Here is a 16940-nt window from a genome sequence, read left to right on the forward strand (position 1 = left end):
ATCCTGTTATATGGCATCTCCCACTGTCACCTGAGAATAATGTAAACTCAAAATGTGATGCAGCTAAGGCTAAACATTTTTGGGGGGGGGGGGTTGGTTCATAGGATCTTTTGGATACTAAAACAACTTATATATCTGTTGGCTTTGAATGAGTTAGAAAGTTGGCATAAGGAGTGTCAAAATTTAAGAAAGACATCACCGTTGACATTATTCAGAAAATCACACTGGTGTTCTCACTTTGATGTAATGGCCTCACTGGACTGGAGTCCATCTCTATTGCTACAACCATCCAAATCCTGTGAGGGAAAAACTTGATATTAATTGTTAATGGTGATATGAAAAATTATATCTCAAAGTCCACTCCTCCTGCCAATTTGTTTCTCTCTGAAGAGAAAGCATCAGGTGTAATTGTAGTTCTGCCCTAACACGGGGATGATTGCATGTTCAAGTTTAATGATGCTATTTTATAGCTGCTCTTACCTTGGAATAAAACATAGTTGGTATGGAATCCTTGAAAGGCCATGTGTGAAAATACCAGGGTGGATGTGTCAATATACTGTGAGTGGAGCAGTGGGAAAGAAAAATGGGGAAGAGGGAGTGAGCGAAATTATAACAGAGACTGGTGGAGTGTAAACTGGTGAAGCATGAAATTTGTGTTTCTTATTCCTTTCTTTGCAAGTTTCAGAGTTAGAAATTTTCTTATGGGTAGAAACAGTCCTGGGTTGGAGTATGTAAATTACATTTCAATAGAGCTGTTAATTTAAAGAAGGCACTGGGTACCTGCTTCTGCATTAGATCCAGTGTCTCCTGTGGGTTAAGAGATGCCCTGGAATCTCAATCCAATTTCAGGAGAAAGAGGCAGCTTAACTGGAGTAGAGGAGTGGGTACAATCTCTTCTTTATTCTTGTCGCTTCGGGCAAGTGACATGCACTGTTGGTTAATTTAATCCACTCTCTCTCCTAGAACAGGCAAAGCTTATTTAACTTCATGCAAAGTGTTTACCAATGCAAGAATCAGCTTTAAACGTGATTATTTTAAAGTCCCTAATGGCCTCTGCTGAGAACTAAAGGTTACAAAAGAAAGCATTTTTTATTTTAATATTCTCTTCAATATTGAGGTGGTTACTATAAAAGCAAATGTTGTAATGCAGAGATAAATTAGAATCCTGGGTTTGGAAGCCAACAGAAAACATGGAATCCTTGTGGGAAAAAATTACATAAGTAGGTTATAAGCTCCAGAGTGCTCTAAATGAATAACTGGTATGCTGGGAGAATGAATGCATGAATACATGTTGGAAAGTTCAACATATGTTCTGTATAATACTTGGTAAATATGAGAGTCTAACAACAACAACAAAAACAATTCAAAGAGAAGTGATACAAGCATGCTTTACTAGAGTTAGCAGATTAAAAGCATAAGGTCTAATTTTTGTGTGTGGTTTTAACTTTACATTGACATAAAGGAAATACATTGCAGTAATTTTGGTGTTAGCCAGACCTGGTTTTGTGGGTTAGTTCTACTATGAACCCGCTCTTTGAGCTTTTTGACCTTAGGGAAGTTACTTTGCTTCTCTAAATCCTGGTTTCCTTATGAGTACAAAGAAATGCATAAAAAATCCCTTGAGCAGTTATTGAGAAGAAATAATGTATAGTCAGTTGCTCATTAAATGTTAGTCCCCTCCCTTCACTTAAATAATCCTGTGATGCCTAATAAAAACTGAAACCTAGTCTTTGGGGAAAATAAGAAAGAAATAGAGAATAAGAAAGGAAGTTGAATGGGCAGGAAATATAGAAGATGGTAGGAGTTCCCTTATCGCATTTGCTTGTGTGGCAGGTAACTTAACCAAGCCAGTCATAAACGGATTTTTCTCTGTGTTCTTCCATCTTAGCTAATATTTATATTTGGAGACACAGATCCCCAAAAATGGGAATAGCACCAAATTAAATGCATTTAAAACCAACATGAGGAGACTTTTCACTCAAAAAAGCAAAATAAGTTAAACCCTGAAGCAAAGGTTTTTGAAAAGGGAAACATAAAATCAATATGATGGTCTCAAACAGCATTTTAAAAGATTAGAGTAGAAAGGAACATTTCCGAGTGTATGAAATATAGTAAGTTTTATTCCATGAAATTCTCATTTCAGACAGACACATACATGCAATGCATATGTGTGTATCAGGTCACAATGTAAAATGTATTTCTTGCTGTGGGTTGAGGTTAAAAAAAGGAAAAAAGTTTAAAAGTCACTGCTTTAAAGGGAAAGAAATAGCTATGCTCCTTTTCAATAAATTAGATTCTCTTTTGGCCTTGTTCATTCAAAGACAGTGTCATTGCTTCTGGGAAGGTAGACTTCATTCTCAATATCCTTGTCCTTGAGTCATGTCCAAACTATTCATGTATTATTTCAGTTCATGATGTACTTTATCAATACTTCCATACATTTCATCAGGAGAGAGATGTAAGAAACATTGTCAAGTTGAAGTAAGAAAAAAAATGTGAAAGCAAATTGACACTTTCATTTTCTTCCAATTCCTGAAAGGGAGTATGAAAAAATATTAAGTGATGAGGAATACAAAATAGGCTCATCCTGCTTTTTTCTAAAGAATGTTTTCCTAAGTCATCTGAAAGCCATAGAGCAATGAAAATATTTAAGTGAATGAATAGATGGAAGATACCATGAAAGAACTGGCACTGAAAAAGATTAGTGTTGGTAGAAAAAAGCAGAACCCTGGCAACAGAGAGCTAACAATGAACTCCTATGCTGGGACCCACATTCCATCAGGTGCTTCAACAGCATTATCTCATTTAATTCTTAAACAGGGGCCCAGGGTACATATTCCCATTTTACAGCTGAGAAAAATGAGGCTCTAATTGGTTGAGTCACTAGCCCAATACAGTCACAATTCTAACCCAGATCCTCCTGCTAAACTCCAAGGTTGAGCTACATCTGTTCCCATCTTTTTCTTGGGACACCTGTCCTTTCAGTTCTGCTTCTTGCTTTCGTGCCTCTGCCCCTTGGAAACCCATTTCTTCACTCCTGTTAGTGCTTCATGCTTTCTCCTCATCAAAACCTATTTTCTGGGGTAAGTTATTTACACCAAAATGCTGGTGATCGTGCTGGTTTTCCTCATGTTGTAACAGGGGTCAAAACTTAAAGAAATTCCTCCAAGGTGAAATTTCAAAAATCATGGAAAAGGTCTGAGACATTTTAGAAATGGGGGATGGGGGAAGAGGAAAGGGAGAGAAGTAGTTCATGATGTTCCTATATCTTTCCAATAAGACACTCTTTAATGTTGCCTATCTTTAATAGCTAGTTCTTTCCAGATGATGGAAAGCTGCCCAATCTGTAATCCACCTCAGGATCAACCTGACTCTTCCGTGTGCTTTGCATTCCAGGTCTGTTAAATCCCGTTTGCTTTGCTTACATGCTGTTTAAAACTAAAACAAATTACAGTTAAGTAGGCCACCAAAGAGGTTTTTAAACTATCACCTGGGCAGAGACCTCATTTTCTTCTGCTTTCGACCCCACACTGCACACAGAACAACAAACGACTGACACATAATATGCAGAATCGACGGAAAGAAGTAACTGTTGTCTTTCTTCCAGCAGTGCGAACTTTCCTTGTTGTAGAGTTGACGTCCAGTACTCACATTCTCAGGCCCCAATACATTAAGAAAACCAGTTCTAGCCACAGATAAAAATGCTGGGGCTCTCCTCCATCTCCCCTGGGCTCCCTTTGGTCTAGTGGCCCTGGTTTGGCACAGCGGGGAAGCATAATCAGGCAGTAGCCAAGTGGCGGTAACATAAAGACGCATGACATGGGACACATTATTGCTCCTACGGGGCTGGCAAGGGTTCCAGTACAGACTGACCAAATTCCCCGACAACGACTCCATCACTCTCAGCACACGCTCTGGGTGCAGGGGCAAAACCTTTCCGCTAATGCAAAATCATGAAGATATTCTCCTAGATTACCACCTATAAATGTTATTGTCTTGCGTTTCGCACATAGGTCTATAATCCCTCTAGTATGGATTTAGTTATGTTGAGCTGTAGGGCTATAATCTCATTCTTTTTTCCATTTGGAGATCTAATTGCCCCAACTCCGTTTTTCAAAAAGACTCTCCTTTCCCTTCTGCCCTGCAATGCTTCCTTTGTCATAATAGAAGTGTCCAAATACGGGTACGTCTGTTTCTTTGCCTCTTCATCCTGCCCTAGGTCCATATGTCTATCCTTATGCTGATACCACGCTCATTTGGTATCAGGTAGAGTAAGTCTTCCCATCTTGTTCTTCATCTTCAAGAAAATCTTGGCTATTTTTAGCCTTTTGTATTTCAAATTAAAATGAGAATCAGTTTATCCAATTCCTTTAACAATTTCTTGGGGTTTTGATTGAGATTACATTGAATCTATATATCAATGTTGGAAGAATTATAGTTTTTATGGAGTTCAGTTTCCAGTCTATGTTCATAGGATACCTATTAGGTCTTCCTAAATGGCTTTTAATATTTTTTTCATAAATAGGAATGACTTTATTTAAAAATATTTGTGGAAAATTAGATAAAGGGTATATGGGATCTCTCTGTATTATCTCTCAAAACTGCATGTGAATCTACAGTTTTCTCAAAACAGAAAGTTTTTAAAAATGTGTTATTCAATGGTAATATCTTTTCTTGCCATCTGTAGGTTCCTCAATACATCAATATACACTGAAATATTTAAATTGTATGTACTTGACAATGAAAGAGATCCTGCTCTAGTGTTTATGTTGGCATTTTTAGGGTCATTGACTCAACGTCAACTCCGTATTAATTTTTTTTTATCAGTAATGTTGCTTTATTTTTTTCTTTTATTTTTTTTTATACAGCAGGTTCTTATTAATCATCCATTTTATACACATCAGTGTATACATGTCAATCCCAATCACCCAATTCATCACACCATGACTCCCCCAACCCCCCGCCGCTTTCCCCCCTTGCTGTCCATACGTTTGTTCTCTACATCAGTGTCTCAATTTCTGCCCTGCAAACCGGTTCATCTGTACCATTCTTCTAGGTTCCACATATATGCGTTAATACGCAATATTTGTTTTTCTCTTTCTGACTTACTTCACTCTGTATGACAGTCTCTAGATCCATCCACGTCTCTACAAATGACCCAATTTCGTTCCTTTTTATGGCTGAGTAATACTCCATTGTATGTATGTACCACATCTTCTTTATCCATTCCTTGGTCAATGGACATTTAGGTTGCTTCCATGACCTGGCTATTGTAAATAGTGCTGCAATGAATATTGGGGTGCATGTGTCTTTTTGAATTATGGTTTTCTCTGGGTATATGCCCAGTAGTGGGATTGCTGGGTCATATGGTAATTCTATTTTTAGTTTTTTAAGGAACCTCCATACTGTTCTTCATAGTGGCTGTGTCAATTTACATTCCCACCAACAGTGCAAGAGGGTTCCCTTTTCTCCACACCCTCTCCTGCATTTGTTGTTTGTAGATTTTCTGATGATGGCCATTCTGACTGGTGTGAGGTGATACCTCATTGTAGTTTTGATCTGCATTTCTCTAATAATTAGTGATGTTGAGCAGCTTTTCATGTGCTTCTTGGCCATCTGTATGTCTTCTTTGGAGAAATGTCTATTAAGGTCTTCTGCCCATTTTTGGACTGGGTTGTTTGTTTTTTAATATTGAGCTGCATGAGCTGTTTATATATTTTGGAGATTAATCCTTTGTCCATTGATTCGTTTGCAAATATTTTCTCTCATTCTGAGGGTTGCCTTTTCGTCTTGTTTATGGTTTCCTTTGCTGTGCAAAAGCTTTTACATTTCATTAGGTCCCATTTGTTTATTTTTGTTTTTATTTCCATTACTCTAGGAGGTGGATCAAAAAAGATCTTGCTGTGATTTATGTCAAAGAGTGTGCCTCCTGTGTTTTCCTCTAAGAGTTTTATACTGTCCAGTCTTATATTTAGGTCTCTAATCCATTTTGGGTTTATTTTTGTGCGTGGTGTTAGAGAGTGTTCTAATTTTATTCTTTTACATGTAGCTGTCCAGTTTTCCCAACACCACTTATTGAAGAGACTGTCTTTTCTCCATTGTATATCCTTACCTCCTTTGTCATAGATTAGCTGACCATAGGTGCGTGGGTTTATCTCTGGGCTTTCTATCTTGTTCCATTGATCTATATTTCTGTTTTTGTGCTAGTACCATATTGTCTTCATTACTGTAGCTTTGTAGTATAGTATGAAGTCAGGGAGTCTGATTCCTCCAGCTCCATTTTTTCCCCTCAAGACTGCTTTAGCTATTCGTGGCCTTTTGTGTCTCCATACAAATTTTAAGATTTTTTTGTTCTAGTTCTGTAAAAAATGCCTTTGGTAATTTGATAGGGATTACACTGAATCTGTAGATTGCTTTCGGTAGTATAGTCATTTTCACAATATTGATTCTTCCAATCCAAGAACATGGTATATCTCTCCATCTGTTGTATCATCTTTAATTTCTTTCATCAGTGTCTTATAGTTTTCTGCATAAAGGTCTTTTGTCTCCCTAGGTAGGTTTATTCCTAGGTATTTTATTCTTTTTGTTGCAATGGTAAATGGGAATGTTTCCTTAATTTCTCTTTCAGATTTTTCATCATTAGTGTATAGGAATGCAAGAGATTTCTGTGCATTAATTTTGTATCCTGCAACTTTACCAAATTCATTGATTAGCTCTACTAGTTTTCTGGTGGCATGTTTAGGATTCTCTATGTATAGTATCATGTCATCTGCAAACAGCGACAGTTTTACTTTTTCTTTTCCAATTTGTATTGCTTTTATTTCTTTTTCTTCTCTGATTGCCATGGCTAGGATTTCCAAAACTATGTTGAATAATAGAGGTGAGAGTGGACATCCTTGTCTTGTTCCTGATCTTAAAGGAAATGCTTTCAGTTTTTCACCATTGAGAATGATGTTTGCTGTGGGTTTGTCATATATGGCCTTTATTATGTGAGGTAGGTTCCCTGTATGCCCACTTTCTGGAGAGTTTTTATGATAAATGGGTGTTGAATTTTGTCAAAAGCTTTTTCTTCATCTATTGAGATGATCAGGTGGTTTTTCTTCTTCAATTTGTTGATATGGTGTATCACATTGACTGATTTGCGTATATTGAAGAATCCTTCCATCTCTGGGATAAATCGCACTTGATCATGGTGTATGATCCTTTTAATGTGTTGTTGGATTCTGTTTGCTAGTATTTTGTTGAGGATTTTTGCATCTATATTCATCAGTGATATTGGTCTGTAATTTTCTTTTTTTGTGGTATCTTTGTCTGGTTTGGTATCAGGGTGATGGTGGCCTCATAGAATGAGTTTAGGAGTATTCCTTCCTCTGCAGTTTTTTGGAAGAGTTTGAGAAGGATGGGTGTTAGGTCTTCTCTAAATGTTTGATAGAATCCACCTGTGACGCCATCTGGTCCTGGACTTTTGTTTGTTGGAAGATTTTTAATCACAGTTTCAATTTCATTACTTGTGATTGGTCTGTTCATATTTTCTATTTCTTCCTGGTTCTGTCTTGGAAGGTTATACCTTTCTAAGAATTTGTCCATTTCTTCCAGGTTGTCCATTTTATTGGCATAGAGTTGCTTGTAGTAGTCTCTTAGGATGCTTTGTATTTCTGCATTGTCTGTTGTAACTTCTCCTTTTTCATTTCTAATTTTATTGATTTGAGTCCTCTCCCTCTTTTTCTTGATGAGTCTGGCTAATGGTTTATCAATTTTGTTTATCTTCTCAAAGAACCAGCTTTTCGTTTTATTGATCTTTGCTATTGTTCTCTTTGTTTCTATTTCATTTATTTCTGCTCTGATCTTTATGATTTCTCTCCTGCAAACTTTGGGTTTTATTTGTTCTTCTTTCTCTAGTTCCTTTAGGTGCAAGGTTAGATTGTTTATTTGAGATTTTTTTTGTTTCTTGAGGTAGGCTTGTATAGCTATAAAATTCCCTCTTAGAACTGCTTTTGCTGCATCCCAAAGGTTTTGGATCGTCGTGTTTTCATTGTCATTTATCTCTAGGTATTTTTTGATTTCCTCTTTGTTTTCTTCAGTGATCTCTTGGTTATTTAGTAACGTATTGTTTAGCCTCCATGTGTTTGTGTTTTTTACGCTTTTCCCACTGTAATTCGTGTCTAATCTCATAACGTTGTGGTCAGAAAAGGTGCTTGATATGATTTCAATTTTCTTAAATTTACTGAGGCTTGATTTGTGACCCAAGATGTGATCTATCCTGGAGAATGTTCTGTGCACACTTGAGAAGAAAGTTTAATCTGCTGTTTTTGGTTGGAATGTCCTATAAATATCAATTAAATATATCTGGTCTATTGTGTCATTTAAAGCTTGTGTTTCCTTCTTTATTTTCTGTTTGGATGATCTGTCCATTGGCGTAAGTGAGGTGTTAATGTCCCCCACTATTATTGTCTTACTGTCGATTTCCTCTTTTAGAGCTGTTAGCAGTTGCCTTATGTATTGAGGTGCTCCTAGCATATATATTTATAATTGTTATATCTTCTTCTTGGATTAATCCCTTGATCATGATGTAGTGTCCTTCCTTGTCTCTTGTAACATTCTTTATTTTAAAGTCTATTTTATCTGATATGCTACTGAGTATTGCTACTCCAGCTTTCTTTTGATTTCCATTTGCATGGAATATCTTTTTCCATCCCCTCACTTTCAGTCTGTATGTGTCCCTAGGTCTGAAGTGGGTCTCTTGTAGACAGCATATATATGGGTCTTGTTTTTGTATCCATTCAGCAAGCCTGTGTCTTTTTGTTGGAGCATTTAATCCATTCACGTTTAAGGTAATTATTGATATGTATGTTCCTGTTACCATTTTCTTAATTGTTTTGGGTTTAGTTTTGTAGGTTCTTTTCCTCTCTTGTGTTTCCCACTTAGAGAAGTTCCTTTAGCATTTGTTGTAGAGCTGGTTTGGTGGTGCTGAATTCTCTTAGCTTTAGCTTGTTTGTAAAGCTTTTGATTTCTCCATCAAATCTGAATGAGATCCTTGCCGGGTAGAGTAATCTTGGTTGTAGGTTCTTCCCTTTCATCACTTTAAATATGTCTTGCCACTCCCTTCTGGCTTGTAGAGTTTCTGCTGAGAAATCAGCTGTTAACCTTATGGGAGTTCCCTTGTATGTGATTTGTCGTTTTTCCCTTGCTGCTTTCAATAATTTTTCTTTGTCTTTAATTTTTGCCAGTTTGATTACTATGTGTCTCGGCGTGTTTCTCCTTGGGTTTATCCTGTATGGGACTCTCTGCGCTTCCTGGACTTGGGTGGCTATTTCCTTTCCCATGTTAGGGAAGTTTTCGACTGTAATCTCTTCAGATATTTTCTCGGGTCCTTTCTCTCTCTCTTCTCCTTCTGGGACCCCTATAATGCGAATGTTGTTGTGTTTAATGTTGTCCCAGAGGTCTCTTAGGCTGTCTTCATTTCTTTTCATTCTTTTTCTTTATTCTGTTCCATGGCAGTGAATTCCACCATTCTGTCTTCCAGGTCACTTATCCGTTCTTCTGCCTCAGTTATTCTGCTATTGATTCCTTCTAGTGTAGTTTTCATTTCAGTTATTGTATTGTTCATCTCTGTTTGTTTGCTCTTTAAGTCTTCTAGATCTTTGTTAAACATTTCTTGCATCTTCTTGATCTTTGCCTCTATTCTTTTCCCAAGGTCCTGGATTATCTTCACTATCATTATTCTGAATTCTTTTTCTGGAAGGTTGCCTATCTCCACTTCATTTAGTTGTTTTTCTGGGGTTTTATCTTGTTCCTTCATCTGGTATATAGCCCTCTGCCTTTTCATCTTGTCTATCTTTCTGTGAATGTGGTTTTTGTTCCACAGGCTGCAGGATTGTAGTTCTTGTTGCTTCTGCTGTCTTGCCCTCTGGTGGATGAGGCTATCTAAGAGGCTTTTGCAAGTTTCCTAATCAGAGGGACTGGTGGTGGGTAGAGCTGGTTGTTGGTCTGGTGGGAAGAGCTCAGTAAAACTTTAATCTGCCTGTCTGCTGATGTGTGGGGCTGGGTTCCCTCCCTTTTGTTTGTTTGGCCTGAGGTCACCCAACACTGGAGCCTACCTGGGCTCTTTGGTGGGGCTAATGGCAGACTCTGGCAGGGCTCATGCCAAGGAGTACTTCCCAGAACTTCTGCTGCCAGTGTCCTTGTCCTCACAGTGAGACACAGCCACCCCCCGCCTCTGCAGGAGACCCTCCAACACTAGCAGGTAGGTCTGGTTCAGTCTCTTATGGGGTCACTGCTCCTTCCCCTCGGTCCCGATGTGCACACTACTTTGTGTGTGCCCTCCAAGAGTGGAGTCTCTGTTTCCCCCAGTCCTGTCAAAGTCCTGCAGTCAAATCTCTCTAGCCTTCAAAGTCTGATTCTCTAGGAATTTCTCCTCCCATTGCTGGACCCCCAGATTGGGAAGCCTGATGTGGGGCTCAGAACCTTCACTCCAGTGGGTGGACTTCTGTGGTATAAGTGTTCTCCAGTTTGTGAGTTACCCACCCAGCAGTTATGGGATTTGATTTTATTGTGATTGTGCCCCTCTTACCGTCTCATTGTGGCTTCTCCTTTGTCTTTGGTTGTGGGGTATCTTTTTTGGTGAGTTCCAGTGTCTTCCTGTCGATGATTGTTCAGCAGTTAGTTGTGATTCTGGTGTTCTCGCAAGAGGGAGTCCTAAATGGCTTTTAATACATTTTTATAGTTCTGTCTGGAAAGGCATTAGACATTTTATTTGTATGTATTCCTGTGTACATAGTATTTTGATGTAACTTCAAATTGAACCTTAAAAATATTTCATTCTCTGTTATCGATGACATATAGAAAATGTTGATTTTTGTCTACTGAATTTTAGCCTGCAAACTTATATACTCAATTATGAATTTGAATAATTTGTTACGTTCTTTCTTTATTTCTGCATATACAATCATATATTCTGTAAATAATGTTTTTCTCCTACTTTTCCAATCCTTTATTTCATTTTCTTGCCTTGCTGCACCAGTGGGTAATGTTAAAAGGCATAATGTTAAAAAAAACAGTATCTTTTTTCTGTTACTTTGTCCTGATGTTAGAGGGAAAACTTTCAACATTTTACTTTACAGGAAAGACTTTTAACTTTTTACTTTAAGAATTTTGTTATAAGTGTTTCTTTTTTTCCCCCCCACCGCAAAGATATTTTTTATCAACACAGGAATGTTCACTTTTTTCCTTCTTTTATATGTTTTAATTATGAGTGGATGTTGAATTTGATGACATTGTTCCTCATATTTCTGGGAATATATAACTTGGTCATATGCTTGCTTATATTTTATTTAGGAGTTTTGCATCTATATTCATGAGTGAGAATGGCTGATAACATTCCCTTATTGCACTTGTCAGATTTTGGTATCAAGGTTATGCTAGTCTCATAAAGTGATTTTGAGACTTCACCCTATTTTTTATTCTCTGGCAGAGTTTTTTAAGCCTGTAATAATTTCTTCCTTAAATGTTTGGTAGAACTCACTGTTGAAACCATGTGGGTGGGCCTAGAGGTTTATTTACAGGAAGGATTTTCATTCCTCTGTCAATTTTATACAACTATTCACAGTCTTTATTTCTTGAATGGTAAGTTAAATTTGCTTAGGAGTTTCTCCATTTCATCTAAAATTTTTAATATGTCAATATAAGTGACTCATAGCATTCTCTTTTCATTTTTTTAATGTCTATAGAATCTGTAGTGGTACCCCCTTTTCATTCCTGATGTTGGTAAATTTGCTTTCTCTCTTATTTTCTAAATTAGTCCTACCAGGGCCTCTTTTAACATCTTGTTCAAAGAACCAACTTCTGAATTGTTGATGCTCTCTACTGTATGTTTGTCTTCTTTTTTTAATTAACTTCTGGTCTAATCAGTATTATTTCTTTCCTTCTAATTCTCTGAGTTTAATTCAATTTAATCATTTCTTTACAATATACAATGCTTAGATCACTGACTTTTTAGCCATTTTTCTTTTCTAACATATTCATTTAAGGCTATAAATTTCCTTTTAAGTAGTACATTAGCTGCTTTCCATAAGTTTTGATTTATTGAATTTTCATCAGAGTTTAGTACAAATTATTTTTAATCTCCATTGTGATTTCTTCTTTTATCCATTAATTATGTAAAAATGTATTTCTTTTTTTTTGTTAAGGTATAATTGACATATAACATTATATGAGTTTCAGTTGTACAACATAATAATTTGATATTTGTATACACTGCAAAATGACCACCACAATAAGTCTAGTTATCATCTGTTACTGCACATAGCTACAAAATTTGTCTTCTTTTATTCTTGTGATGAGGACTTTTAAAAAAATGTTTATTTTTTAATACAGCAGGTCCTTATTAGTTATGTATTTTATACATATCAGTGTGTATATGTCAATCCCAATCTCCCAATTCATCCCCCCCCCCCACATCCCCCCCGTGGTGTCCATATGTTTGTTCTCTACATCTGTGTCTCTATTTCTGCCTTGCAAACTGGTTTATCTATACCATTTTTCTGGATTCCACATATATGCGTTAATATACAATATTTGTTTTTCTCTTTCTGACTTACTTCACTCTGTATGACAGTCTCTAGATCCATCCACATCTCTACAAATGACCCAATTTCATTCCTTTTTATGGCTGAGTAATATTCCATTGTATATATGTAAAACATCTTCTTCATCCATTTGTCTGTTGATGGGCATTTACGTTGCTTCCATGACCTGGCTATTGTAAATAGTGCTACTATGAACACTGAGATGCATGTGTCTTTTTGGATTATGGTTTTCTCTGGGTATATGCCCAGTAGTGGGATTGCTGAGTTGTATGGTAATTCTATTTTTAGTTTTTTAAGGAACCTCCATACTGTTCTCCATAGTGGCTGTTATCAATTTACATTCCCACCAACAGTGCAAGAGGGTTCCCTTTTCTCCACACCCTCTCCAGCATTTGTTGTTTGTAGATTTTCTGATGATGGCCATTCTGACTGGTGTGAGGTGATACTTCATTGTAGTTTTGATTTGCATTTCTCTAACAATTAGTGATGTTGAGCAGCTTTTCATGTGCTTCTTGGCCATCTGTATGTCTTCTTTGGAGAAATGTCTATTTAGGTCTTCTGCCCATTTTTGGATTGGGGTGTTTGTTTTTTTTAATATTGAGCTGCATGAGCTGTTTATATATTGTGGAGATTAATCCTTTGTCCATTGATTTGTTTGCAAATATTTTCTCCCATTCTGAGGTTGTCTTTTTGTCTTGTTTATAGTTTCCTTTGCAGTGCAAAAGCTTTTAAGTTTCATTAGGCCCCACTTGTTTATTTTTGTTTTTATTTCCATTACTCTAGGAGGTGGGTCAAAAAAGACCTTGCTGTGATTTATGTCAAAGAGTGTTCTTTCCCATGTTTTATAGTGTCCGGTCTTACATTTAGGCCTTTAATCCATTTTGAGTTTATTTTTGTGTATGGTGTTAGGGAGTGTCAGTCAGAGAAGAAAAAGAAATAAAAGGAATACAAATCGGGAAAGAAGAAGTAAAACTGTCACTGTTTGCAGATGACATGATACTATACACAGAAAATCCTAAAGATGCCACCAGAAAACTCCTAGAGCTAATCAATTAATTTGGTAAAGTTGCAGGATACAAAATTAATGCACAGAAATCTCTTGCATTCCTATACACTAACAACGAAAGATCAGAAAGAAAAATTAAGGAAACAATCCCATTCACCATTGCATCAAAGAGGATAAAATACCTAGGAATAAACCTATCTAAGGAGGTAAAAGACCTGTACTCAGAAAACTATAAGACACTGATGAAAGAAATCAAAATGACACAAACAGATGAAGAGACATACCATGTTCTTGGATTGGAAGAATCAATATTGTGAAAATGACTATACTACCCAAAGCAATCTACAAATTCAATGCAATCCCTATCAAATTACCAAAGGCATTTTTTTTTACAGAACCAAAACAAAAAATCTTAAAATTTGTATGGAGACACAAAAGACCTCAAATAGCCAAAGCAGTCTTGAGGGAAAAAAAACAGAGCTGGAGGAATCAGACTCCCTGACTTCAAACTATACTACAAAGCGACAGTAATCAAGACAACATGGTACTGGCACAAAACCAGAAATATAGATCAATGGAACAGGATAGAAAGCCCAGAGATAAACCCACGCACATATGGTCAACTAATCTATGACAAAGGAGGCAAGGATATACAATGGAGGAAAGACAGTCTCTTCAGTAAGTGGTGATGGGAAAACTCAACAGCTAAAAATGTATTTCTTAATTTCCATAATTAGGGGAATTTTCTACTTATTTTTATTAATATCTACAATAATTTCATTGTATTGGAAAATACGTTCTATTGAGAATTTTATGGCTGTGCATACTTGAAAAGAATATGTATTTTGCAGCTTGTCATTTAGGTCACTTTGTTAATCATGTTTAAGTCTTGTATATTCCTTCCTTTTTGTTCTTTCAGTTACTGAGAGAAATGTACTAAAAATTTCTCACTATAATTGTGGATTTGTCTATTTTTCATTTTAGTTATGTCAATGCTTGCTTCATATATTTTTAGCCCATGTTATCAGGCACATTCAAATTTTAAATTTTATTTCCTCATGGACAATAGGACATTTTATCCTTCTGTAGAAAGGCCCTTTTGCTATAGAATCTATGCTAATGCTTTTCACCTTAAAGTCTACTCTGCTATAGTATAACTATAGTTGATTTCTTTGAGTTAGTGTTTAATTGACTTCTCTTTTTTTCTTTTACTCTCAAACTTCTCATATTCTTATATTTTAAACATGTCTCTTTAAGCAGTATATAATTGAGTTTTATTTTAAAATCCATTCTGCAGCTGCTTCCCAGGGAGATGCAAGAGGGAGGAGATATGGGGATATATGTATATGTATAGCTGATTCACTTTGTTATAAAGCAGAAACTAACACACCATTGTAAAACAATTATACTCCAGTAAACATGTTAAAAAAAAATCCATTCTGCACGTCTACTCATTCAAACTGAATATTTGGTCCTCTTATATGCAATATAATTACTGCTATTTTAGTTAAATCTGTGGTCTTATTTTGTGCTACTTATTCCAAGTGTTCTATTTGGATTACCGTTATTAACATTCCAATTTTTGTCTCTACTAGCTTCCAAGTTGTAATCTTTTATTTTTTTGAGGGGATTTAACTACAAATAACTTTTCTTACCGTATCAAACTTTAATGTTAATTGAAAATATTCTGTTGCTTTCTGAATTCCTTTGTTACGGTAGAGAAGTTAGTTTTCAGTCCAACTGTTCTTCTTTTGAAAGTAATTTTTCTTTTTTCTCAGACTGTTTTTAAGATTTTCTCTTCTTCTATGGTTATCTGCAGTTTCACAACAATGTCTAAGTGTGGATTTATCTTAATTTATTCTGTTTAGGGTTCACTGAGTTTTTTGGAATTGTGTATTGATGTCTTTCTTGCTTTTGAAAAATTGGGAGCTATTTCTTCTTCAAATTTTACCTCTGTCCCATTCTCTCACTCTACCCTTTTTCAGCTAGAATGTCTCACTGATATCCCATATACCCCTTACCTTTTCTTTTATAGTTTCCTTCCTTTTGTCCCTTTGTGCTACATTCTGGATATTTTCATTTCCCCTTTCTTCCATTTTATAGATTTTTAATATAGCTACATTTAATTTGCCCTTAAATCTATCTTCATTTTAAGTATTACGTTTTTCAAAGTTTGGGTTTCTTAATGTGCTACATTAAATTTTAGAGTTTCCAGTTTACTTCTGATATTTTTAAGCTTAGACTTTATATCATAATTGTAGCAAGCATGGTTATTTTATGAACCATGTCTGATAATTCTGAGAACTCAAGTTGTGGGTCTTCTTTCTGTTGTCTGTCTTTCTTCTGTTACTCTCCCATTGCATCCTATTGTCTTATAAGCCTGGTTATTTTTCATTGCGTGTTGAGTGGTATATTTTACAAATTATTTGGGGGAAATTTTGAGGCCTGGTATGATGATGTCTTCCTCCTGAGAAGATAGTCATTTGCTTCTGCAAATAGCAGTGGGTATCATTCCAGGAATATCTTAACATAAGAGTTTGAGTTTACTTGTACCATTAAATGATGCAAAGCTGATTGCAAATCCATGAAAGGGCTGGTTTACTTAGAGTTACTCTTCATATTGAGGGTCTGGCCCTTCAGATTTTCAACTCAAAGGGGGCTTGATTTATCGAACCCCTGTTCCTGGCAGGCTTCAGTCTTCAACTTCTGTTTGTTCATCGCTGGGGGCATCACCAAAAGGGTGGCTCAGGTTTGCAGGTGCCTCCCCAGACTTGGCAAAAGCCCTCAGGCAAAAACGCATTTTTGAGGGCCAGGTTTATCCCTCTGGTTTCTTATTGTCTTCTATATCTTGACCGCAAATTTCCTCACTATCTTGCAAGTCTTTGATGCTTTCAAGAAGATGCTTTTTGTTCTTCATCCAACTTCTTTAGTTGTCCTCAGTAAGAGGGGAAAAAAAGCCTAGTTAGATGTTCAAGGAAATCAACAAGGTATTATGTAGAGATATGTACTACTTTGATAGACTATTTAAAGTCTATACCTGTTTATCTCTAAATGATATCTTAATCATCAAGGTAGCTAAAAGGCAACAGAGTTGGATTCCTCTAGTGGTTTCTTTAGGGGAGTGATGTTGAGGATAAGAAAAGGTAGGGAAGGTGACTGTTACCGTCATAATTCACCCCTCTGTTCTAGTAGAACTTTTAATCATGTGTACATATGGCAGAGGCCACTCAGTGTCCCCAGTATCTATTCTCCCTTTTCTTTGGGTAATAAAGGGACTATGTTGTGCAGCCTCTTGGAAAGGTGTGTCCAGCTAGGTAGGGCTCAGTTTTGGCCAATGGATGTGAGTATTA

The sequence above is a fragment of the Balaenoptera musculus genome, chromosome 6, assembly GCF_009873245.2.
Source record: "Balaenoptera musculus isolate JJ_BM4_2016_0621 chromosome 6, mBalMus1.pri.v3, whole genome shotgun sequence".
Classification (NCBI taxonomy): Eukaryota; Metazoa; Chordata; class Mammalia; order Artiodactyla; family Balaenopteridae; genus Balaenoptera; species Balaenoptera musculus.